Here is a 19,576-nt window from a genome sequence, read left to right on the forward strand (position 1 = left end):
TGCTCCCTGAACAGAGCTGCAATATCTTCCTGTATTTATTCATTGAGCACCTATTTAACTACATGGTGGTAGTTTACAAATAAAGTGTGGGGCTGTTTTGTGTGCTTTTAAAGACATCAGCTGTGGTGGATCAGGTCAAATCCAACCCACTTCAGCAGGTACTAACTTGTTTAAGAAAACCAGCTGTCAACAGGAAAGGGTTGTCAACAGGCTCAGATGGTTCACCAAGTTAATCATTCCTTTGGTAGGCCCTGGGAAATTCGCTGCTTGATTTTTCAGTGACATGTTGGGCAAATGCAGAAAGGCAGCACCTTCCATCAACTGGGAATCAATTATGAAGCTGATTGAGGTGTTTGTTTTTTAAATTACCCAAGTAGATGGAGATTCAGGCAATGGCAGATACCTTAAGGTCTTAGCTAAAGGAGCACGAGGTGTATGGATAAGGGGAAAAGGAGTTCAGAGCAGGCAAGAAGGGCTGGGAAACGTGGCTTCTCTCCTTCTAGACTGCAGACTGAACAGCGTCCCCTCCTGACCTGCCTCCCTGGAGACATTCATCTTCTGGTGGCTGTCATTGAGTTTTCTCCCGGGGGTTACCCGGTAGGGTCACAAGCAAAGCTACTACAGAAATCTACCCCTTGCCCTTGCCCTCCCCTGGAACTTCCAGCCTCTCCTGGAAAGACCTTTTATGAATTACTATTAATTTCAGACGTGCAATGCAAATGCCAAATGCATACCCCATAAGATGGTTCTGATGTTGTTTCTAAACATTTTTCACCCACATTGGTATTCACAAGGAATTTGTTCTGTAAACCCCCAATATTATCAGCTTGGTGTCCAATTGCCTAAGAGTCAACGTTTTCCTGGAAGGAAGTTTGAAAGAATACCCCCTTGGTCAGCCCCAAGGGTTATTTTTGTTCTACTGATATATTTTTAAACAGTTTAGTTGTGAAATATAACATACCCACTAAAAAATGGGTAAGGCATTGCCATAGATATTTTCTTAGTTAATTCAGGAAGATTTCTGGCAGGAAGATGAAATAGAATCATAATCAATGTACCAACCAAGGGCTATTTTGCATTTTGTTTTAGTTAGTGGAGGCAGAAATTGGTGGAAAGGGACCAGGGGAAGATATCATTTTGACTCTGCTGATCTGCTCTGTCAGTGAAAATCAGGATCTTCTCAAGCATGATATGTCTCAAATTTGCGGGGTGTTGCTTAGTAAGTAAATCAGGATGAAAGGGTTTTTTTATCTAAGAAGAGAACTAGACCAAAGTTATAACCAAACACAGCACCCAGACAAGACACCTCTCACTGCACAGTTTTCATGCAAAATGCTGGCTTGAATGGGAGGTTTATTAGATCAAAGAGAAGTTACAGGGAATGAGAAACAAGGTGCATATGTTATAGTTCAAAAGGTTTGCATAAAAAAACTTAAATAAGAATGCTTAGTGGGATGCAGTCATAATGTGGCTTTTAGGGGCATATATTTCAGGGTCAGAGTGCTTGATTTAGAGCCGCAGTCCTACCACTTTTCTAGCTGCAGGACGCTGGGTGATTTGTCTATTATCCAAGCCTTAGTTTCCTTAGTTATCTAATGAGGGTGGTAATACACATATCACATAAGGAATGATACATGTAGGGACCCCATGTAAAATCTTAGCACAGTGGCTGGCACTTAGTAAGAACTCAGTAAATGTAAGTTGCTGCTATTAGTACTAGTACTACTAGTACTAGTACTGCTGCTACTGTGGGGCTTCTCAGAGCTCCCAATATGCTAATGAATGCCCTGAATTTGCAGAAGAAGCCTGTAGAGCTCAACCTGTCCAAGACTTACTTAAACCACTCACCCTTTTTCCATAGAACATCTGGCTGGATTCATGTTTTCTGGAATACAGTTTAGGAAATATTGTGACAGACATATCTCCATGGGATCCTGGATCATAGTCTTTAACATTTGATGGAGAAATTCCTCTCACTTCTCTCTACCTACTCAAATTCTCTGCATTTTGTTCAGCTCAACTCCTGCCCTCTCTCCAAGAGCCAGCTTTCACCTCCTTGGCCAGCACTCAGCTCCTTTCTCTCAATTCAGTTGGCCCATGTCACTTGCATTGTATTGTCACTTGGACTTTTTGTCTTGGTATTGCCATTGCTTTGATGGATTTCTTGTCACACTCAGCTTGTCTTCTTTGATTTTTTTTTACGTAGTAAGTCTTCAGCTTAGCAACCCTTCACTGACTAGTCTTAGATCTGCTGTGTTCGCTCAAGACCTAATTGAGTGCAGTTGAAACCTTGCATTGGAAGTTGATTTCCCCTGCAGTTAAGTCTGAAGCCTCACTCATCACCTGCCCCAACTTCTTCCAGAGCTAGTGTTCTTAGTCTTTAGTCCAGTTATGGTAAGTTGTCTCTCCTTCTGATGTCTTTCCTAACCCACAGGACAGTGTCTGTTACCAAACTCAGGTTTGGCTGCTCATTGCTCAAAAGCCAATAATTGAGAAGCAGATGTTGTAAGAAAGGAAAGTTGCTTTAGTCAGAAAGCCAGCAATCTGGGGAGAAGGTGGACTCATGTCCCAAGAACAACTCCTAAGATTCTGCTCAGCTATGACGATTTTTAAAGGGAAAAAGGGGAAATAATCTCAGTTAAACATTAAGGAGGTCATATTTGTCATTCTTCCATTGTGTGCAGACCTGCTGACTTCTCCTGATCTTCCTTTGGATGCTTTCCTGCCCGTGTGGTCCACCTGCAAATTTAAGGGGAAGCTAGGGGTAGATAATCATTCTTTAACTACTTAATTCTTCATTATTACTCCTTCTAATCCAGGAAAGGAATCAACAGGTTAGGCAAGGCACTGTGTACATTCAGTAAAGCAAAAATCAGGAGTTAGGTTAAACGTTACCTGGTGATATCATTTTTATGATTAAGGTCTGAGAAAAACAGAGATGAACAAACAGAAAAGGGACAAAAGTGCTGCTTACATATCTACTGTACAAAAACCTAGATTGCTGAGAAGACCATATTTCCCTTTTTATTATAAATCTTTTCTCTGAAGTCAATATTTCATTCTGTTTATTGGTAATATATATTTTCTCTCTCTTTAACTAATTCTATTCTTTATATTTCCTAGTGAGGCTTTGGTTTAACCATATTTAATGGACCAGTATTCGACTTAACTGTGCCTAAAAATTGTGCTGATGGAGGAGAGCTGATTACAAGAATAGATGTAATACAAGTTCATTAGAGAGATTCAGAACACAGGCTCTTGAACTAAGATAATGTGGCGTTAGCTCCATCATTTACTAGCTGTGTGACCTTGGGCAAGTTAATTAAACTCTCTCTACTATAGTTTTCCCATGTGTAAAATGGGCCACCTCATAGGGTAGCTGTCAGCATTAAACAAGACAATGAAAGTCTATCTTTTAGCACAGCACTGTGCACCCAGTAAGGTTCATAGTCATAGCCCAGATTTAAGACACATTCTCTGCTTTCTTGAATCTCGCCATCTGAAGCAGAAGCAGAGGCAGCTTTAGACGGAGGAAGGATGTGAGCAGGAATTGCAGACGTATAAGGGAGAATTGAAAAGACTGGTTCTACTGGGCACAGGGTGAGAGATGAGGTTGGCATCATAGATTGGAGACACATAGTAGAGGGTTTTGAATCCCAAATTATGGAATTTTATAGACAATGGATTAAACATTTTTAAACAAAATAGTAATACGTTCAGCCCTGTGTTTCAGGAAGCTAACTTTGGGAATACTAAGGAGGAGGAATTGGAGCGGAGAGATCAATTAAGAGATTAAGATCCACCATTCAGATTTTTTTTTTCTATTTCCCCTGGTTCAGTTTCTTTTTACATAATGGGAATAAGTTTTTCATGCAACTTCCATTGATAATCCTCGATGAGACTCTCCTTGGACTTTTTAATCTTTCTCTATCTGACTAGGTCTATTTGGTTCACCTGACTCCCAGGAATGTATCCAGAAACAAAACAGATCATACGTTTTCCATTTTATTTGTAACCCTCAACTCCCATAGCTGCGGCCCACTACCATGATATTGCTTCAGAGGATCACTGACTATCCTTTCTTCCACTTTGTGCTATGTGTTCTCGGTTGAGTGCTCAATTCCAAGGGTAAGTGCTTTATTTATACTCAAAACAGAAAATACATAACAAGACAGTTATCGATAACTATCAGTGCCTTGATTACAATAGATGCTTAACCCCGGGGAAGCAGGGCTGGCATTCTGTTCTGAAACCCTCTGAAACAAAAAACCTATTTACACCAGATGCAGTTGCCCGGTGCCAACTCTCAATCCAGTTAGATGCACAGGAGTGTCTACTGATGACCTTTCAGCTGCTTGTCAACACCTTCCTATTAAACTCTCAGTCTGCTTGAAATAGAGCACCAATACCTCTGGCCACCTCACTTTTTGAAAAACAAACTAAACCATCAGATAAGACCATGGGGACTTGGGATTTATCTAATGCTACACACTCTTTTTAAAATTGATTCACTTTTCTGCCAACCCAAAATGTCCATGAAATAGCCTAGCTGCTCTGCTGCAAGAACAATTATTATACCGCCTGAGGTGACTTGTATGATCTCAAGGCCTTGCAAACATCCATTTATACTGAGATGGATTGGAGATAAAGCAGACATGAGTTGGCACTTCGGGCAGACAATGATTGTCAGACATGCCACATTGTGACAGCGGGAGCACAGCCCCATGGCCTGACGGGAGAACACACTTCCGTATTTCCCGCAGATCAGTATGCATGCAAATGTGCTCAATTTTGTCCAAAGACAAATACCGTAAGGGTCCAAAAGCCCTTCAAATCGGAAATGTCTGAATTTTCAAACCAACAGACTTGAAGTCTGTAAGCAAACATGGAAGTCCCCGTGGAAACTTCAATTCACCTGTGCTGTATCTTTCCCTATAATCTAATGCCAAGTTGCAATTAACTGTAATTCAAGATATACATAATTGCAACTCATCCAGAAGAGATTATTTTTTGACGTTTCAAAATGAGAAAATATGCATATTCCTTTAAAGGTTTCATTGAAAGAAAGTTGATTTAAATAAATCCACAGGCATATATACTGTAGGGATTGATTTACCCCAAACAAAATGTACTATTGACATCTGTAGAAATGTATAGAGTAATTTATTTCTCAGATTAATATTATCTCATTAGTGATGTCATTAACTAAAAGTAGAAATATCATTTCAGTTGCCATTTTGTAATTTCTATATAAAATTCTGGTTCATGTTTGGACTTATAAGACAAAACGAGTTTTTAAGTCTGAACTAGATGTATTTGTATTGTCTACTTACAAATTAGTTCCCAATGATTCATGAGGTCATCGCAGGGAAATGTGAGAGATCCCTTTGGGGCATCATAATATACTTCCTAACAGGGAAATAAGTATTAACATCTGAAGTCATAAGAGCAGGAACATCTATTTTTCAAGGAAAAACTGACACTGGAAATTTCAATCCTATCATAAAAATGAGTTGCAAAAAAATTACACTCCAGAGTCGCTGAAGGGTATCTACATGAGATAACGGAATTAACCACTCAAAATATTAAAGACAAGGGTGGATCCTATTCAGTCAAAATGTTTATTCTCTTTATTAGTCAAACTGAACACTTCTGTGTAATAAAATAGTGTAAAAGTTTGAACTGAATTCCAATTCAATCAGAATAATCAATCTTTAGGCTTATATTTTATATGTAGGAGTTTGGGTACAAAAGGTAAGGACAAAATTACATCAAGTCTTTGACTTTGGTTTCAGTGAGTCATGCAAATCCCCCTTTGTCACAAAATGGAAAATCATAAGTTCATCACAGATCAATGATTTCAGAGCAGTAAATACTCATCCTGCCCAAACCACTCAGTTCCCAGATTATTTGGAGTCTTGACGTTGCCTCTGAGGGTTTACTTGGGTCTTGAGAGAGGGGACAGGCCTCCCACTACAGTGAAAAATAAACCAAGTCATTTGGTTCAGATTCAGGTCTTAAAACTTCAAAGGCCTTCTGTGGTGCTTAGGGAATTCCCAGTTCATTCTAGATTTGAGCCTTCCAAATGTCCAAGGGACTTCTGGTGGATGAGAGCCATGGGAACCTACAGCCAAATGCTACTGGGAAGTACCCTAGAAAAGGCTCAAATTTGGTTTTCGTCAATCTGAATCTCAGTGACCTGCCTTCTACTTTCAGCATTGAAAGCTGACCAAATTAGAATGTTATTACTAGCAATCAGAGCAGCTTTTTTTTTTTTTAATTGCTCTTTGGACTTCAGCTTTTGCCAAGGATTAGATGCTGCATTGGAATTAACCTCTCCCTTGCCCATAATCCGAGTGCACTTTGTTTCTACAGTTTATGAACTACTCATTACAGTCTGCATTCATTAGCTTAGAAACACAGATCTGCCCATATAATTCTTCTTCAAATCTTCAGTATTTCTTGGCTTGGTATTTAATACATTTCCTTCAATATTTCTTGGCTTGGTATTTAATATACTTCATTCAATATGTCTTGGCTTGGTATTTAATACACTTCTTAATCAGGCCTAGTCCTGTACCTTTACCATCTCTTTTCAGTCTTCTCAACACAAACTTGATTTCTCAGCCATATCAGGTTATTTGCTGTTTCCAAACTTGACATCATTTGATGCCTTTGCTTGTGCTGTTCCCTCTGCCATTGTCCATCTTATCACTGATATTCATCTTTCAAAGTTTATCACAAATGTTAGCTACTCCCATACACACTTTCTCAACTCCCGGAGACAAAATTAATGAACCCCCTAGCATTGTTACCATATAATAACTAGTGAGATAGGAGAGCTTATTGTTTCCTGTGCTGAAGCTTGTATTCTTTGAGGTCTGATAACATATCCCTGGGTAGGTGGTGATTCAGAATCTGAGAGGTCAGGACGTATGAAGGTTCCTTCATGTTCATGATGAGTCATGAAAATAACGATAGTAAGTGAGGTGCAGAGGAAGACAGAGCTAGGGGCTACGGTTTTCTATGAATGAGGAGAGTGACCAGGAGGTTGGCAGATGACTACACCACTTAGAGTACAAGAGTGACATATTTGCACGGTGTGAGTTTCAAGAGAGCCGTGGTTTTGGCAGGAAGTGTGGGGTGGTGTTGCTCTGACACATGAGTGAGGAAATAAAAGCCTTCTCCCTGTGAGCAGTCTTCAAAGCAGTACTTAGAGGACACTTGGGTTTTACTTAAGACAAGAAGTGAGGAGAATCTTCTGAGAAAGGATGGAGGGTAGAGAGGAATTTCAGTTGACCGAGGTTTGAGAGGGAGGGGGTCAGACTAAGTGCACAGACAAGGATAAAGATGGAGTCAGGGTGGGGAGGGTGGATTTTAAATGGCAATCAAGAGGATGGTAGTGTGAGGCATAGCACATTGGTCTTGATGGTCTCTGCTATGTGCCTGGACAACTGGACCAATTAGCACAGTCTCAAAATCTTCCCTCTGATACAATGGTTCGCAGAACGAGGACTCTCTGTGACTTCTTGGAGGTTGATGGTTCATGTGGTCTAGAACTTAATCCTGGCTCTGTCTTGGGGTGTGTACAAATGCAGCCCATAGGCGCACCTCACCAGACTTCTATCCCCTTGCATATAATTCAAGAAGATTAGATCCAATATCCTGGATATCGACTCTAGCTATTATTCTATGAAAAGTTTTGTTTATCTTTTCATTGAGTTTAGGCAGTCCATGTTTCTTGAGTTATTTTGCCAATTGAAAGAGGGCTACTTCCTAAAGACTAAAAGAAAAATATATTATTTTCTTCACCTTCATGCAAGAAGAATTTATTGAGCACCTACTTTGGGTCTCACTTGATGTGTCATAGAAGAAATGGATAAATTCTGTTCTCTCTAAGATCTTTCAAACTATTTGGAGGGGTGATATATGCCCAGGAATAAATGGTGAATGTTGAAGACATGTATCTTCATGCAAACATTTAAATGAGACTCCCCTCACCCCGGTCCACTTCTTGTTTAGACTGTTGACTAAAAGATATTTCACAACTTAAAGTTGAGAGTTATGTTTTATTCAGCGGGAATTTTTAGGATTTCAAGCCCGGGAGGCAGCATCTCAAGTAACCCTGAGAGAACTGCTCCGAGGAGGTGAGGGGGGAGCTAGGATGTACAGGAGTTTTGCAACAAAAGACAGGTAGTCAGAATCAAAGATTACTGTTAATTAAAGAAAACCAGAAATCCTAAATTAAGGAATTTAGCGCTTTTCTATGTATGGGAAGATGCAAGAGTCTGAGCTCACTGAAATCATTCCTTTGATATGCAACTCAGCTATCTGGGGACAGTATCCTGTGTTTTCACATCCTGAATTTCCTCAGGGCTCCCCGTAGGGAGTGGCTGCAGTCTGATGGCTGCTAGATGGCAGGTATTCTTTCCTTCCTGAGTTCCCTCAGGGCTCACCCGCTCACCTTAGGGGGTGGCTGTGGCTGCAGTCACTGATCACTGTGACATCCTTTGTTTACTGATATGGCAGCCAATATTCCATTGATCAGACCAATCCCTTAACATTCACCATTTTTCTTTGGCCCTCAATATCTTATAGGGACTAATTGGGAAGTTCAGGCCTTATGTCTGAAGTTCTTGAAGATTCTAGTGGTAGGGTCAGATTTAAAGTGTCTTGGCCTCAAGATAATACAATTTTAATGTCGGAGACAGAGCTGGAGAAATATGCACATAGCTTCCTCCTCTCCTTTCCTTTGACCAGTTTATTTTCCTCTGAGAAAGTTCGAAAGTAGGAAGTGAGATGATATTTCTTGGTCCCTGTTCATAGGAGGGGGAAAAAATCCAGGGAACTTGCAGCTGACTGATCCTAAGAATTGTTGCTTAGGTGATCGGGCACCTTGTTACTATGTAATCATAGCAGAGAAGCCCAAGACAGAGGTCAGGAGACTTTTGTTTTAAAGATTTGCTCAGATGTTAATCCATTGCGTGACTTATTAAAAGTCATTTCTTGACACTAGGCCTTCCTCCTTGGGAAAATGAGAGGTTTGGATAAGAGAATCTATACTATAACCCCTTTCGGCTTGAACATCTGTGGTTCCAAAAGTCCACCTTTGAAGTGCTGGGATCAGTGGGAAACTGACTTTTAGGTCTTTAAATGCCTTGGTGTTCTCAAAACAATTGATACATTGGATCTTTCTATCCAAATTCAAAATTCATTTTCTAATTGTAAAACATTGTTCAAAAATTTTTTGGAATGATTTTTGTCCCTATGCTTAGACAAATGTGTCTAGAAAGGGAGAGAGGTGAGAAAGGGGGCAAGGTACAGAACTCAACAATACCGATAATTTATGCATAAGGTTGTTTTGTTTTATTGAAAGCACATCCTTGAATCTCTGGAAACCTGAAGAAGAAAATATGATATGTGTTTCAGAACTGGCTCCAGATGAATTCATGAGCAGTCAGCTATGAGGAAGTATGTGTCAGCATTTTTAAAAAAAATAATTTTTATTGGCGTATAGTTGATGTACAATGTTGTGTTAGTTTCTGCTGTACAGCAAAGTGAATCAGTTATACATATACACATATCCACTCTTTTTTAGATTCTTTTCCCGTATAGGTCATTATAGAGTACTGAGTAAATTTCCCTGTCCTGTGCCCTCCATCACCTTGTGGTTTGCCATATCCCACAGGCCACCAACTGGTCATCCCTGGTTAGGAAAACACTGCTAGTGAATGAGGTTGTCTATTGGGTCACAAAGAAAGAGGCCATGCCACAATCTGGACATTTCTAATGAATAGTCATTTAAATTTATTTACTTTATGGTTTCAGCCGTTCATACAGTTATTTGTCTGTGTCACTTTAGGGAAGTTATTTAATTGTTTAGAGCAGGGGTCCCCAATCCCCGGGCCGCGGACTGCTACAGGTCCATGGCCTGTTAAGAACTGAGCTGCACGGCAGGAGGTGAGTGGTGGGCGAGAGAGCGAAGCTTCATCTGCCGCTTGCTCCCCATCGCTTGCATAATTGCTTGAATCATCTCCCGCATTACCTCCTGAACCATCCCCCTCCTCCAATTGTCTTCCACGAAAGTGGTCCCTGGGGCCAAAAAGGTTGGGGAACTGCTGGTTTAGAGCTTCCATGCCTTCATCTGTTCAAATAAGCACATCAACTTCACAGGGTTGTTGTGAGAGTTTTATGAGATGATGCTTGTGAAAACATATTTTAAACTGTTAAACACCATAGACATGTGGGTTATTATATCCCATTGGACAAGTAATGGCCAAGGAATTTATTTTTCTTTCCTAAACCCTCAAAGACAAGAATTTTATCTACACCATATTTTTTTCTCATCATTGTCTTGTGAAGTGTAATCTACTCCATCTACTTTTAGTAAATTTGCCAGTTTGGTAGCTTTGGATCAGATTGGACAAATTTTCTGTAAATCCATTCTGAGCAGGACTCTGTTATCGTTGGAATCCCAGATCATTAATTGATGCTTGCAGCTGCCAAGATTTTACCGCAATTGAGGAAATAACCGTGGAAATCAGACTCACACCTGAATTCCTTTAGATTTGTTCATTTAAATCTGAGCCTCAAAGTATTTGTTTTACTCATTATGCTACCTAATTTGCCAAAAATAAATCAGGAATGAGTCAGCACTCAAATCCTGGGATAATTGGAGCTTTCGATGTCAGCAGCAGCATTCACATCTATTCCATCACGAGTGTCTGCTAGCTCTGCTACAGTGTGTGTGTTGGAAATATGAACTAAGAGGGTTCATTTGCCTGCAATTACAAGTATTATTTGGGGGTATTTTTAGTTCAGCTGTAAATGGATATAAAATGCTGCTATCTAATAGAAATAAAAGGCTATTTGTTTTCAGATATCAATCTTACCTGAAGAAGACAGGATGAGAAATGGATTGGAGGAATATATCCTAATTTATCACCGTAGAAATATGGGTAGTATCTTTCAAAACTAAATGCTTTTGGGGCTTCCCTGGTGGCTCAGTGGTTGAGAATCTGCCTGCTAATGCAGGGGACACGGGTTCAAGCCCTGGTCTGGGAAGATCCCACATGCTGTGGAGGAACTAGGCCCATGAGCCACAACTACTGAGCCTGCGCGTCTGGAGCCTGTGCTCCGCAACAAGAGAGGCCACGATAGTGAGAGGCCCGCGCACCTCGATGAAGAGTGGCCCCCGCTTGCCGCAACTAGAGAAAGCCCTCGCACAGAAACAAAGACCCAACACAGCCAAAAATAAATAAATAAATTTATTTAAAAAAAACAAAAAACAAAAACTAAATGCTTTTGATGCAACAATCTTGGGGGACAAATAAGCCTATGGACATAGCCCTCAGAATAATGATAGAATAACGTGTATTCTGACATTAGTTAATTAATGATTCTTTACAAGAGCAAGGAAAGGAACAAACATATGACAGAGGACAGATTTCATTGTGTTGACTTGATAGCGAGAATGATACCCTGTCTGCTTGAAATCTGTGCGGTATTTTGTTATGAATAACTGTCAGGAAACAAGATAAGAGGTGGGGATTCAGGCAAGTAAAACTTTCATTTACTCCGTAGAAGTTGTTGAGGTGTTGGAGGTTAGGGAGCCTGCCTCTTATTTAGGATCTGAGCAGGAGGAGCTTGGCACAGAGAATGGTAGGCAATGGACCCATTCACTTTCTGCCCTGTACTTCGGGAACTGGTTCCGTATTGGTGGCTTCTCCTCACTCATCCGCTTACTCACCAGCAGAGATGATACAACGGCAGAGAAGCTGTGGGGCTGGAGAAAGATTCTGTACCCCAGTTCTGACTTGTGGGTTTTTCCCTTGCACCACTAAGGAATTCTCAGATACCAGCTGTGTGTCCTATAATTCAACTCAGTTCTGACCTATCTACCCAGAGACACCATCAGATGCCACAGGTTAAAGGCTCAGTCTCACAAGACTGCCCTCCACTTCAGATGCCATTCACAAATCCAAGTTGTTATCTGTATTTCTGACCTACTGGCTATAAATCTGAGGTTCCCATGACCCCCTCCTTGGGTTCAATTAATTTGCTAGAGTGGCTCAGACTCAGGAAACCAGTTTGCTCGCTAGATCACCCATTTATTACAAATGATATCAATCCACCCCCAGATAAAGAGATACTTAGGACGTGGTCCCAAAAAAAGGAGCTTCTGTCCTTATGGAGATTGGGGCCCAATGCAGTGGCACATGGAAACATTCTGTTTCCCCAACCTGGAAGCTCTCAGAACCCACTTTTTTTTTGGTTTTAATGAAGGTCTCATTACATAGGCCTGATTGATTATTATTATTATTATTGGCTATTGGTAATAATTCAATTTCTACCCCTTTTCCTTTCCCCAGACCTCAGGGGGTGAGACTGAAAGTTCCAACCCTCTAATCACAGCTTGGTTCCTTTGGTGACCAGCCCCACCTTTAGGTGGAGTCCAAAAGTTACCTCATTCACATAACAAAAGACAGCTTTATGATTCTCATCACTTAGGAAATCTGAAAGGTTTTAGGAGCTCTGTGCCAGAACTGGGACGATGATCAAATACATATTTCACAGCACCATACTGGCCCTGGGACCTTGGGCCTAGCATAGGCGGACAGAAAGCAGAGCAGAGGGGCCCTGTGGAGCAGTGACCTTGAACACCAGTAAAGTGTCTCAGCTGTGGTCAGGACAACACCAGTAAGATCAGCTACTTCTCCCCGGGGGAGGAAAGAGCAGAGTGGAGAGCCAGAGACAGGGCCTAGGCTCAGACCAGTGCCCGCTGTGGGGTGGAGGAGAGATGGCCGTCCCCCCCATCCCCCCCAGATTCCAGGGATGAGCTCTCTGGAAGAGACAGAAATACTCAAGGACAGGTTCCTGCCTTAAAGAAGCTAATCAACCTGTGAAAGCAAACACCACATGTTGATTTTTATTTTTTGCACAGAATTAAGACAAAAACAATTTCTATACCTTCTAAAAAATAGCATCCAAAAAAAAATGTATGTGGCATTTGCATGTCTATTGAAAAATGTCTGTGGCTTTAGATCAAAGTCTTTAAGAGGGATTGGAGGAAATTCTAAGTAGACAGGCTTTTTGGGGGAAATATGAATCTATGTTCCTGTGGTCTCTTTTGCTCCATTTTGGTTCCAAGATAAGAAGGACAATATTTTCTGTGACAAAATCAACAGATTCATTCTGATAATGAGACATAATATTTGAATCGAGGACAGACCTAAATATTGCAACCTGGTCAACCTCTTTTTTCTGTAGGCTATGCCCTGTAGCAGCTGAGCCAGTACCCTGCCCTTGCCCAGCTGTTACCTCCAGTTATTTGTTCCAACAGGTTAATGCAGAGAATTGTTGCCCTGTTATTAGAAATGGAATGGTGATCTTTAATAGAAGTCTTAATTGACAGCCAAACTTAGATAACACAGTATTAAATGCTGTGGTCTTTTATAACAAGTGATTACTATGGTTCTGTAAGGAACATATCCACAAGATTTTCTGAATCCTTTCATTTTCATCCAAATATCTGGTTGTCAAATTGATATTGGGTGCAATGTAATTAAATGGCAGTGTTCTGTGCTGCTTTCTGCAAGGAGTTTGTGGCTTAGAATGTACAGGAATTGCCAGGCAGCGCAATGTCTCCGCCGAATGGGGGCAGAGCAGATGACTCAGACAGAGGCTCTTCGTGCTACTGGAGTTTAAAGTCTGTCCCCTGCCAAGTGCCCTGTCCCCTCAGCTTTCCACTCTATGTAGGGGATGCTGAACCCCCTAGACCTGAATGATAAAAATCCCTGAGATGATTCGACAGAGGGCTGCAGCCTCACACACCTGTAATGAGCAGGGCATATGGAAAGGAATTAAGAGTCTCTGCAGAAACTCTCTGAGGCAAAGTCATTTTTCGAAGATTGTTTGGAGACACTGTGACCTTAAAGTAATAGACTTCCCGAAGGAAGAAGAAGCCCAGGACATGAGGCAAAAACAGGGACCCTGGAGAGCAGACAGAACCAGAAAAAGATTAGTTAGGGATGATTACCACTAAAACAGATAAGAAAGAACCAGATTTTGACCAGATTAGTGTCAAAATCCACTGTGTACTCTTTATGTGAAACTTTGTTTATTTCTCACTGGGTATGGATTTTGTCACTATCAACAAAAACTTTTGATGTCTTCATAAAGACCAAGTTAAAAACCCCTTCCATTTTTAGTAAAAAGGGACGCTTTTCCCAAGATCCCTGTCCTTTAGAGCCAAGAGCATTGTGCCTAGAGTTGGCAAAGCCAGATGAGCAGTTCCCTTAGAGAATTCTGACCTAATGAGGTTTCCAGAAATATGGGTAGAACAGGCGTCAGCAAGCTATGGCCCATGGGCCAAATCTGTCTTAAACAAAGTTTAACTGGAACACATCTACTCACTTATTTATGTATTATCTATGGCTGCCTTTGTGCTGCAAGGACCAAGTTGAATAGGTGTGACAGAGACCATATGACCCACAAAGCTGAAAATAGTTCTATCTGGCTCTTTCTAGAAAAAGTTTGCAAACCCCTGGGATTGACTCACATGAAACATCACTTGTCACAAAGCAGCAGCCAAGCACCTACGATGAGAACCATAGACATGCATCCATTCATTCATTCTTTTTTGTTCATTTACAGACATTCATTGGGCACCTACTATGTGCCAGGCACTATTCTGGGATGCTTAAGTGAACAAAAAAGACAAAAATTCCTTTCTTCATGGAGCTTGCTTTCTCATGGGGAGAGACAGACCATAAATAATAAACAAAATAAGTGTGACATACTGTAGAAAATGCTAAGTGCTGAGGCAAAAAATAGAGCAGGTGTACATGGATGGGAGCCCTTGGAAAGGGCTGCAAGTTGTGGGAGACTATTTAGGAGGTGACATCTGAATGAAGATGTGAAGGAGCTTGAGCTCTGCAGATCTAGGGGAAGAGTGTTTCAGGCCAGGGAACAGCCAGGGCAAAGGCCCTGGGTAACCTCTGCAGGATCCTGCCTTATAGCCATTAACTCAGGAACACAGGTTGGCCTTCAAGATGCATGAAATTAATCTCCAAATTCCACCCCCCTAGACCCAGGCAATTCTTTTTTTAATCTTATTTATTTATTTAGGCTACGTCGGGTCTTAGTTGCGGCATGTGGGATCTAGTTCCCTGACCAGGGATCAAACCCATGCCCCCTGCATTGGGAGCGTGGAGTCTTAGCCACTGGACCACCAGGGAAGTCCCGACCCAGGCGAATTTTAACAACTCCTGAAGATTTTGATACAGTAAGTCTGGGGAGGGGACTGGAAATTTGTATTCTGTGAAATGGGGGACCATTTTCATTTTCTCAGGTGTCTCTTTTTGGGAACAACTGATCTAAATCAAAATAAGAGTGCCCTCCAAATATGCTAAGAGTCATTCAGGCTCTGCTTAAACAGTTCCAGTAATGGGGAGCTATCAACTCTTTTAGAGAGTTCACTCCATAGAATATTTATAACGTTTAATTAATTAATTAATTTATTCAACAAAAGATGTGTAGCCTTCCTACTGTGAGTCAGGTACTGGGGATGTGAGAACACATATTCCGTGCCTTCATTGTTTTTTACTTGTTTGTTTCTGATCACAAAATGTATATGGTATTTTAATTTTAGACAGATTGGAAAAAACCCAGTAAAATGCATAAGAAAAAAGTTGCTTTTTATCTTATAAGTAGCAATGTTAATATTTCGGCCTCTTACATTTAATTTTTTTCTCTCTTTCTAGGTTTAAAAGTTTGAGCTCTCTTTTTCAACTAATAATGTGCTATGAATATTTCTGTTTACACAAATATTTTCTGCTATGTGCTTTTAAAATAACAGCTTATTTTTCCATTTTATATGTGTATGTATATATATATATTCCCTATGTACACACATGTGGAATATATATACATATATATATATATATATATATATATATATATATATAGCTATTTAGGTTATCTCAAAATGTACACTAGTACAAAAAACTCTGTAATTAATTTTCTTTTAAGCCTTTTCCAGCATTTCTAATTATGCAGGTAAATGTCTATAAGTGGAATTTCTGAATTAAAGGATGTAGGCTTTTAAGTCTTTTGAATACATTGCCAAATTGCCCCTCCAGAAAGAATGATCCAATTTCCACCCCCATTTCAATTATATAAAAATATTCATGTTTTCATACCCTTGGCAATACTTCTATTTCATTCTTTTTATTAAAAAGCTATAATTACTACAAAGTTCTTTTTTGTGCTGAGCTCAATTTTGCCTATTAAAATCTTCAATCTATTGATCTGACTTTTGTCTTCTGGAGCTTTGTGGAGTAATTTCAATTCCCCTTCTTTAAAATGGAATCTCAAATATTTGAAAATAATGATCATGTCTCTACTGTACTCTGTCTCCAGTTAGATAATTACTCCTTTAACCCACTTTCTAGACTCTCCGCAGTTCTGGTCTCACTGTTCTAGATAAGCTTTCGTTAATCAAAGTCTTTCTCATAAAATGTGGTGACAAGGATTAACTGAGGACTCTCACTGCAAAAACACTGGCTTCTTTGTTTTGAACAGGATTCTTCTAAATGGTGCAGGCTAGGCAGGCGTTAGCTTTTCTTGGCAACCTCACTATCCTATTGGCTCATACAGAGATTGATATCAACCAAAATTCCCAAGCATTTTTATAAACAATCTCGTGGTCATATCAGGCATATGTGCTGCACTTCACTGCTGCAGTTGTTTTCTGAGATCCACATGAAGGACTTTGATAAAAATCAGCACAAACATTAATTCTAACTTGTCAAGTTCTTTTGAAAACTGATTTCATCACCAGATGTGTATCTTATACAAACTCGATGGGGATATTTCTTGATTTATAATTAAGAAAAATACAAGATCATGTCTATTGCAGAGTCCTGCCACACCCTATTAGTCTGTTATTGATCCATTAATCAAACAGACTTTAGTTACAACACTGAGTCCAATCATACTACTTGCAGCTCATCCAGAGTGTGTGTGTGTGTGTGTGTGTGTGTGTGTGTGTGTGGTATTCCTGTTGCTAAGGATACAGAGGGAAACTTTGTAAAACAAACCACAAACAAAATATTTTAAACTTGCTGAAATCAATATACGTTTTTGCATAGTATTTCCTTGACCCTCCTGACTATGATTCGTTTTTTTTTTTTTTTATTAAAATGGACATTAGTTTTTTGGCATAACTAGTCAGTTGTCCATGTTGGGTTCTTGGTTTCAGCTTTATTCCAGAAGGGTTGGGTCAACTTCAAGCTAAGATTGATGCAGTTTCTAATTTATAACTTCATTTCTCTATTTTGAAACATTGGGGTATTTGTCCATATCTCATCCACTGGGACATTTTGCTTTTGTAGGAAATTAAGTATTAATTTTTGTTGTTGTTTTATTTTTCAGCTAGCTTGGTGTATAGCTTATTTGGATCTGAGGACTTTTATTCATTTCAAGCAGAGGTTTTTTTTTTTTCTTTTCTTCTAGATCTTCTAGCATCTTTAACTCCAGTTTTCTGATAACTGTGCTTGGTACCTACACTTTCCAATTTGAAAGTCATTCTGCAAGATGTAGAAGATGATTTTAAGTAAAAGTTGAGCACATGTGCTTTTGTATTATTTCTTAATAATGTGTTATTTACCTCCATTTGTAGATTTAAGCCTTCCTCATTTTAATATTATAGACATAATTTTAATGATCCAATTCATTGTTCTTGACCCTTTTGCCACATCTATGTGAAACGCATTGCCCTTATCATAGCTGATCTGTACATGCCAAACAATTCAGATTACTGAAAAAATAGTTTAGCTCTGGTGGTATTTATATGTGAACAGACTGGTAGTTAACACCGGCTTGCTTTCTTACATGTGTGCTGCTTTTAAATAGTTTCAAAACATTTTGTACTTTTTATCTTAAAAACTAGACCCAGTGATAAAATTAGTTGGATCATAAGTCTAAGTCACTTGCTGGCCTATGCAATAAGAGGTGGTGATGAATAAGGCAGAGATAATTGCATTTTCTTAAGAACAAGAAATATGTGTAGTTATATGTGTGTGTATATATCCATGTAAATATATATATCTATTCTCTGTGCTCCTTATTTGGGAGTGCCCATAGTTTCTACAGAACTTAAAATAATATAGAACAAAACTAATTGGCTTCTAACTAAATATAGGAAAGGAAATTCAACTATTTCAATGTGAGAGTCATCTTAAAATAAAACAATGCAATGTTTGATTATAGTCTTTTTTCTAGGGTGATCCACCATCCCCAGTTGCCTGGGACTGGGTGGCTTCCCAAGATGCAGAGCTTTCAGCGCCCAAATCGAGAAAGTTCTGGGCAAACTGGGATGATTCAGTCATCTTATCTTTATCCTAATTCTTCCCATATGACCCTCCCCACCTTTTTTTAAACCTAAAATGGTTGACTACTTTCCAATTCTAATATGACCAGTTTTTATTTGGCCAATTCCTTTTTTTTTTTTTTAATGAATTTCTGATACTGTTGCTGGCTAGTCTATAGACTACTCTTTCTTTCTTAAAACTACCCTCCCTCCTCTTTCTCTTTTCCTCACCCCTCTTCCATGCTTTCTTCCTCCATAAGAGAGCATCCAGGGCACTGAGTTCACCTTTAATACACTCATTTCAGTGTTTAGTGACCATGAAATGATCATTAATACCTCCAGATAACTTGCACCTCTATTTTCATTGGGAAATTCATGTTATTTCTATACCAATGGCCCATATTTTTGTGATTTGGATTCCAAATTGAAGCAAAAAAGAGGAACATACGTTTTATGAAATACTTCTAAAGGCCAGAAGTAACCAGCACACCAGAACTTCTTGGAAGTAGTACCATGATCTTGATGTTTCTGTCCCCAGATGCCAACAAAATGGCAGACCCTTTATTGTGTTGACAGAACCAAGGTTCACACACGATCCAGTTAATGTGTTGACTCCATCCCTTCTGACCTACATGCCATTGAATATAGTAATCAAGGGCTGCAAACTGGGGGCTTGTGTGTCAAAAGTAGTCCATGGTCATCATCCCACACAACGTTTACAGCCTGGAAGAGACGTTTGAAATGATAAAGTAGAACTTCCTCATTTCTCACTTGAAGAAACTGAGATCTAGAGAGATTAAAGAAATTTCCTGATATCAAAATCTAATGAGTGGCCGAGCTGGGATCTCCATCGCCCAGGATCCACGGGCTCATTCCCGACCCTAAACTGTCAAAGGAAAGGAGAGGAGACAAAGTAATAGATGTGAGATTATTCATGATCCAGCCTCCTCACAGCCATTTCTGGTGGAAACAGGCTTGAACCAACTTTGCAAAATATCCCCTTCCACCTTTATCCTCTTTAGCCACTTTGCAGCCTGAGGAGCTTACCAGTGCCCAGCACTGGGGTCCCTGGTTTCCATATCTTTATTCTTGCTCATTATTGCCCAGAGTTGTCCCCCTAATAAGTGACTTACTCTTCCCTATAGTCATTCCCTTGAACGTAAATTTTTAATTTATGGAACTCCCATCTAATCTAGGCTTAAT

The sequence above is a fragment of the Balaenoptera musculus genome, chromosome 7 (genome assembly GCF_009873245.2).
Source record: "Balaenoptera musculus isolate JJ_BM4_2016_0621 chromosome 7, mBalMus1.pri.v3, whole genome shotgun sequence".
Lineage (NCBI taxonomy): Eukaryota > Metazoa > Chordata > Mammalia > Artiodactyla > Balaenopteridae > Balaenoptera > Balaenoptera musculus.